The sequence below is a fragment of the Lolium perenne genome, chromosome 1, assembly GCF_019359855.2.
Source record: "Lolium perenne isolate Kyuss_39 chromosome 1, Kyuss_2.0, whole genome shotgun sequence".
NCBI classification, from domain to species: Eukaryota; Viridiplantae; Streptophyta; class Magnoliopsida; order Poales; family Poaceae; genus Lolium; species Lolium perenne.
The window spans coordinates 19,137,557-19,145,579 of record NC_067244.2 but is presented as its reverse complement, the minus strand read 5'-3'; the positions used below and the strand labels follow the sequence as shown (position 1 = coordinate 19,145,579).

Sequence of the window (8,023 nt, the reverse complement as noted above, 5' to 3'; positions counted from 1 at the left end):
ATCCTAGTAAGGAAATATTCACGGAATTGGACGAAATCAACGCCCAGGGGCCTATTTTCACACGAAGCTTCCAGAAGACCGAAGAGTCAACGAAGTGGGGCCACGAGGTGGCCAGGAGGTAGGGCAGCGCGGCCCAAGCCCTGGCCGCGCCGACCTGTCTCCTGGGCCCCTCGTGACGCTGATGCGTGTGGTTGACACGTCCGTTGGGAACCCCAAGAGGAAGGTGTGATGCGCACAGCGGCAAGTTTCCCTCAGTAAGAAACCAAGGTTTAATCGAACCAGTAGGAGTCAAGAAGCACGTTGAAGGTTGATGGCGGCGGGATGTAGTGCGGCGCAACACCAGGGATTCCGGCGCCAACGTGGAACCTGCACAACACAACCAAAGTACTTTGCCCCAACGAAACAGCGAGGTTGTCAATCTCACCGGCTTGCTGTAACAAAGGATTAGATGTATAGTGTGGATGATGATTGTTTGCAGAAAACAGTAGAACAGTATTGCAGTAGATTGTATTTCAGTATAGAGAATTGGACCGGGGTCCACAGTTCACTAGAGGTGTCTCTCCCATAAGATAAAAAGCATGTTGGGTGAACAAATTACAGTTGGGCAATTGAAAAATAAAGAGAGCATGACCATGCACATACATATTATGATGAGTATAGTGAGATTTAATTGGGCATTAAGACAAAGTACATAGACCGCTATCCAGCATGCATCAATGCCTAAAAAGTCCACCTTCAGGTTATCATCCGAACCCCCTCCAGTATTAAGTTGCTAACAACAGACAATTGCATTAAGTATTACGCGTAATGTAATCAGCGACTACATCCTTGAAAATAGCACCAATGTTTTATCCCTAGTGGCAACAGCACATCCATAATCTTAGAGGTTTCTGTCACTCCCCCAGATTCACGGAGACATGAACCCACTATCGAGCATAAATACTCCCTCTTGGAGTTACAAGCATCTACTTGGCCAGAGCATTTACTAGTAACGGAGAGCATGCAAGATCATAAACAACACATAGACATAAATTGATAATCAACATAACAAGTATTCTCTATTCATCGGATCCCAACAAACGCAACATATAGAATTACAGATAGATGATCTTGATCATGTTCGGCAGCTCACAAGACCCGACAATTAAGCACAATGGGGAGAAGACAACCATCTAGCTACTGCTATGGACCCATAGTCCAGGGGTAGACTACTCACTCATCACTCCGGAGGCGACCATGGCGGCGTAGAGTCCTCCGGGAGATGATTCCCCTCTCCGGCAGGGTGCCGGAGGCGATCTCCTGAATCCCCCGAGATGGGATTGGCGGCGGTGGCGTCTCTGGAAGGTTTTCCGTATCGTGGCTCTCGGTACTGGGGGTTTCGCGACGGAGGCTTTAAGTAGGCGGAAGGGCAGGTCAGGGGGCCACACGAGGGCCCCACACCACAGGTCAGCGCGGCCAAGGGCCAGGCCGCGCCGCCCTATGGTGTGGCCGCATCGTGGCCCCACTTCGTCTCCTCTTCGGTCTTCTGGAAGCTTCGTGGCAAAATAGGACCCTGGGCGTTGATTTCGTCCAATTCCGAGAATATTTCGTTACTAAGATTTCTGAAACCAAAAACAGCAGAAAACAGCAACTGGCACATCGGCATCTTGTTAATAGGTTAGTTCCAGAAAATGCACGAATATGACATAAAGTGTGCATAAAACATGTAGATAACATCAATAATGTGGCATGGAACACAAGAAATTATCGATACGTCGGAGACGTATCAGCATCCCCAAGCTTAGTTCTGCTCGTCCCGAGCAGGTAAAACGATAACAAAGATAATTTCTGGAGTGACATGCCATCATAACCTTGATCATACTATTTGTAAAGCATATGTAGTGAATGCAGCGATCAAAACAATGTATATGACATGAGTAAACAAGTGAATCATATAGCAAAGACTTTTCATGAATAGTACTTCAAGACAAGCATCAATAAGTCTTGCATAAGAGTTAACTCATAAAGCAATAAATCAAAGTAAAGGTATTGAAGCAACACAAAGGAAGATTAAGTTTCAGCGGTTGCTTTCAACTTGTAACATGTATATCTCATGGATATTGTCAACATAGAGTAATATAATAAGTGCAATATGCAAGTATGTAGGAATCAATGCACAGTTCACACAAGTGTTTGCTTCTTGAGGTGGAGAGAAATAGGTGAACTGACTCAACATAAAAGTAAAAGAATGGTCCTCCATAGAGGAAAAGCATCGATTGCTATATTTGTGCTAGAGCTTTGATTTTGAAAATGTAACATCCCAAAAATTCAAAACAAAACAAATGAATTTCCCTAGTTCCAAATTTTGGAACCAACAAAAACTTTTATCAAATTAAGTTTGATGCTTAGTGATCTTGCTTAATTCTTGTGCTATTGCCATGATTGCTTGTTATTAGTATTTAAAGTGATCTTAAACCCTAAACCTCGCCCCTCTTTTCACCATACTAGTTAAAATGAAATAAAAGGAAATTAAATAAGAAAAAGGTATATGTGCCTATGGCTATTTTTATAAATCTTTACCCTATGCTTTTCTACTTTGTTTAGAGGTTTGGAAAACCTTCATAAACCTTATATAGTACTTCTCAAATCATTTCCAAGTTGAAACCAAAGAAAATAAAAAGAAACTAAAAATGCCATAGAGGCATATGAGAGTAATTTAGCAAATTTGTAAATTTGAGAAGCTTGACCCTAATACATGTTGTGAATGGTTGGATCACTCCTATATACCATTTCAACACTCAACAACACCAATTGGGTCAAGCCAAGTCAAATTAAAACTCCAATGCAACATATGCATAGAAGCATATGTGGCACATAGCCATTTCACCAAACTTTGACCTATGGCTTTAAACCTTGACCAAATGAGGGGAAACCATCCCTCAACCTAATATAACACTAAATTGACCCCAACCCATGTCCAAGTAAAGCAAGGTCAACAAATTACAAGAATAATGAAAAGTGACACATCACTTCTTATGTGTTATGGCCATTTTTGCAAATCTTTGAGCAAGACCATTTGAATTGGTTTCAATGGTTGGTAAATGTTTTTAAACTAATAAGAATCACATTTGAGTCAAGAAATATCAAATAAATTGGAGAGAAATCAAATGGTGAGGAATTCCCGATTTCACTCACATACACATAAGGCCAATTTTGCAAATCTTCACCAAAGGCCACCATTGCTTGATCTCTTGCTTGTAGAATGTTTATATATGGTAAACAAACACAATTGCATCAAAGAAACCCAAATCAAAGCAAAGAAGAATTCAAATGCAACTTATATAGGATAATGGTCATTTGGCCATTTTATATTATCTTACCCACTTTGAGCTCTTCTATTAAGAAATTTTCAAACCAAACCCTGCCAACCCTTTTGCACCTCATCCAAGACCTCATCAAGATGAACACTTTTGATGTTGACCACTTTGACCAGAGAGTTGACCATTGCTTAATACAAGAGTGCAAAGTGGCAACATTGAAACAAATTCTAGATTCCCTCCACTTTTCGAAATTTTACAAATCTTGCCCAAAACCCAAACCAATGCCACCATTTGCTGCCATATATCATTTGTAGCTCATCCATGAAGAGACCTAGCAAAATTTACCCACACATGAGGTTTTTACATAAGGATTCACTTTTTACATAAAGGTACACCCACTCCCACCAACTTGGTACTTCCCCTCTCTCCCTCACTTGTACCTCTCTATAGTGAACCTTGTACCCCCAATCACTGCCAATGACCTCACACATCCTTGCCATGATCAACCTCACACACACTATGCAAAGTACTTGTCCATGTCACATAAAACTTTGGCAATAATTACTTGTACAAGCTCTAGACCCTTGGCACCATGCTAACCTTGCCAAACCCACCCCTGGTACCTCACTCATGCTAGCCATGCTCTCAGAGATCAGTAAAGAGGACCCAAACCAACTAGAACACACCATGCCGGCCACCCTAGTCACCACCATGCCACCACTTGCTCCCTCTCTTTCTCTCTCTCTCTCACCGTGTCATCACGCTTGACATGGACCTCCTACACCTACCAGACATGACCATTGGTCGAGGAGAGCACGAGGTCGACCACAACTACCCGTGCCACGTCCCCTGATCACCACCCGTGGACACGACCTCGTTCCCGCGTGCACACTGCAAACCACCGTGTCCCACTGCGCCACCATCTTCCTCTCTCTCTCACACATCTCCTAGACACCCTCGTTGACCTACCCGCGCCCCAGGACGACGCCACGACGCGACGCCCCGAGAGGACGCCAACGTCGGCCTCGTACCCGTGCGCCCTGCACACGATGCCATCCAGCCGCGCCACTACTCACGCGTCATAACCTACCCATGAGCTCACCTCCTGACGCAGCAGCAGTGCCGGAGACGCCCGTGCCCGCCGTGCACCGTGACGTCGTGGCCATGCCGACCAAGTCACGCCCCACACCTCCAGCCACTATATAAACGCCCCCTCGCCTCTGGACTTCACCACACCACCCAGAAGCTCACCTCTCTAGCCCCTAGCCTTCCTCTCTCGCTCCCATCGCCACCAACCGGAGCCCGAAGCTTGCCGGAGAGCACACCACCGCCGCCCCATTTTCTCACTCCCTCAGCCTCCACCACCTACACCGATTTGAAGCCCTGGAAAATCCTAGCCGAACGCAACAAACCTCGCCGCAAACCGTGCCCGGAGGTGAGCAGGAGAGCCGTCGGAAGTTCGCCGGCGTCGGGAGGGAGACGACGGCCCAGTGCCGTCAGATCCCGATCCGACGATCCGCGCGCCCTGCGCGAGCCCGACGTGCATGCGCCATGCACGCCAGGCCCGGGCAGCAACTGGGCCGGCCCAACTTCTTCCCGCCCCCTTCCCGAATTCAAACTTCGTTTAATATTATTCCCTTTAATTTGCTTACAGATACTTTGCTAGATTTTGAATATCTTAAATTGTACAAATCCAAATTTAGTGATTCAAAATGTTTTGGAAAGCTCATGAAAGTACCTAGCTAATCACACTAGATTCAATTCAAAATTCTTCCTAGATCCTCTACAATAAAAATAACAAATCAGTAACTTTTCAAACTTCAAATAAATCTTAAAAATCAACCATAAACTATTTTGAGGTGGTTCCACCTCTCATAAATCACATTTGATGTTGTCTAATTTATTATGTAATAAAATACTATAGTTGTTTCATATGATCATGGGCTAGATTCAAATAGTGGCTATATGGCCATTGCTAGCTCATTTAAACTATTTCAAAAATAGTATTTAAAATTATATGAGGTGTAGCATCTCATTTAAATCATTACTCCAAGTGATTCAATGTGAGTTGATTACACATGCCTTCATGACCCATATGTTCTTAATTGAATCATTCTCATAGTAGTATTTAAATTGTTCAAAACTACTTATTACACTACGCCACAAACACCCCTATAGCTACGGATGTGTTCCAACGAATTAGCGATGTGTATTCAGGAAACAACTCCCCACTTCCTGTGCTATCGGAGGGATAAGGCACGATTTATAACTTCCCCATATATCTCCTTCTATGAATATTTCTCCCGATCCCCTCGACCCCAATCATGTTCTTTCCGCATGCGCGCCGGCCCCCAGGCCAATCTTCGTCTCCCTCTATGCCTAGCCGCCGCCCTCACTTTGACATGCCTGTGTGAGAATCTCCAACTCGGACTCATCTAGTGATATTTATCGTTGTTGCCGTCTCCTGGATCTGCAGATCGTGTTTTGTTCTCCGCTCGCCGTTATGGGATTTAGATGTCGAGAATTCGTCAAAGATGTGCAGAAGCGAGCACGCGAGCCAAACGGAAGACGAGAGTGTGTCGAGACTCGAGTTACTGCCGGAAGTTCGGCAATCCTATTGCAATCTGGTATTTCAACTTTTCTCTCAACCCATCCTATATCAGCTGTCCTTGTTTGGCCTGATCCGTTCTTCATTATTTTAGGCTACGTGCGTGGTGGATCTGTGTTCCTCCACCTGCCATTCCCGGCCCTCAAGTCCTGATCCACAAGCGATTGTTCCTAGGTACACTACCACGGATACCAAGTACCAACTGCCAACCATTCTGCCCTCACCAGGCTTCGTTGCTCCTTTTTACTAATTTTATTAGGTGATATGTTCCCCCAAAATTTACAGATACTTCGGTTCGACAATTTATTTGTTCTCCTTCAATATGCAAGCTGTGCCTGTACTACAACTTTCGTTACTATGCATGTATTAATCAGGCAACCAGGCTCTACACATAATTATTTTGACAGCTATGTTGTTTGATTCTATGTTTATCTCAAAAAATTTCAAATGATCCAAGAAAATTAGTCATCTGTGACAACGAGGTGCATAGCAATCATTTGATTTTATTTGTGCAGCCCACGTTTGTGTGTTCTTCTCCTATACTATGCAATAGTAGAATTATCTTACAGACTAGCTTCAGTCTGCCCGCTATACATATGCAAAGAAGGGAATTTATTAATTTAAAATAATTGGCTTGCCTTCGATGATTGTCTATGGATGTCAATGGTAGGCAACTTTTAGTGCTTGTAAGGGAGTAACTTGTTGGATGCAGAAATAGGAGAACTGTGTCGACTTCTAATCATATTAAAAAAAAAACTATCAAAGGAAGGAGACGACTAAGAACTAATTAACTTTTAACTTCCTGGATTCCGTATTATATATTAGATTGTGTTTGTCTGGTAATCTTTACATGTAGGTATACACCTTTGTTCTGAAATTTATGTTGGTGTTTTGCTTATGCAGCTTCAGATGAGAGGTAAAGCTTCAGTATTTGTACTCTGCAACTATGAGAAATATAAAGCCAGGATTGTACGTAAGAAGGTTTCAGAGAGTAATCAGGGTATGTTGTACGGCCTCTTGATGTCTTTTAGTATGGTCTCAAATATATCTAGGCATCTGAGATATACCAGCGTACATGTGAAGTTTGTAGATATATCTGAATTTAGTTTCATGTGCATTTTTTTTAACTTCAGCTACTTGCCCACATCTGATGATTTTTTTTTCTATTCTAGAGATCTACAATTTTATTTTCAGAAGGGTGAACACTGTGTCAGCACAAAATAGAAATGCTTACCCAATTACTACAATGAATCTTTTTTCCTTTTAATTTTTTGTCTGTAGTAAAACAGGTCTAGTCCAAAAAAAAATGCTTAGACAATTACTACACTACTTCTGTTATTTTAATGAGATCTACACTACTCATTTAGTATTCTACTATGCGAACTACAAAAAGTTTAGTCAAAATAACGAAGTCACTAAGCTACTTCATGCAAGTTAGATTGGACTCCCAAGTAAGCTCTCCTCAATGGGTGTTGCCATTCAAGAATCTTGTACCATAAATATTTGTGGTTGCTTTGACCTCGTTGTTCATAGAAGATAACAATCAAGTTCCTTCCGTGTTCAAAGAAGTGCATAAAGATTAATTATCTCATTGCCTTCAACATTTGTTGCAACTATCTAAATTGTACTATTTTATTAACTTCTTTTTCTCTCTCTAATGGTACCATACTTATCTCAATTTCCGTTGTTGTTGTTGTAGATTGCCAAATAAATGGATGTTGCATGGATGAGATGCTGATAAGAAGTTGGAGACTAGTGCTTCTACCACAGTTTTACATTATGTTTTGGAATTTCATTTTAACATATACACATCTTGTAATCATTGGATCATGTTCTTTGTAAAGCTACATAGTTGATTTAATATATGAGATCATTTTGTTTACTATTAGTGTGGCATGTGTGCACTCCCAGTGTTGAAGCATTAATGATTGTGATATATATAAGCTACCATTAATTGTTCAAGCTATCTAGAAACTCTTTTAGGAGTTTGAAATGATCTATCATGTCCATTTCAAAATCCAACTGGGCAGGGTATCCACCAACGCATAGAAAGGGTTGTTAGGCTCTAAGGATATATGTTGCTACCTTACAACGCTTCTTCGTACCATTTACCAAC

At 42.3% G+C, this 8,023-nt stretch overlaps 1 long non-coding RNA gene across 1 annotated transcript; it reads left to right on the top strand.

The window, feature by feature from the left end:
* Positions 1–5,528: 5,528 nt before the first annotated feature.
* Positions 5,529–7,792, top strand: LOC127323176 (uncharacterized). The gene is made up of 4 exons (XR_007865713.2): positions 5,529–5,926; positions 6,002–6,166; positions 6,811–6,907; positions 7,607–7,792. It is a non-coding gene; the product is annotated as an uncharacterized lncRNA (long non-coding RNA).
* The last annotated feature ends 231 nt before the right edge of the window (positions 7,793–8,023 follow it).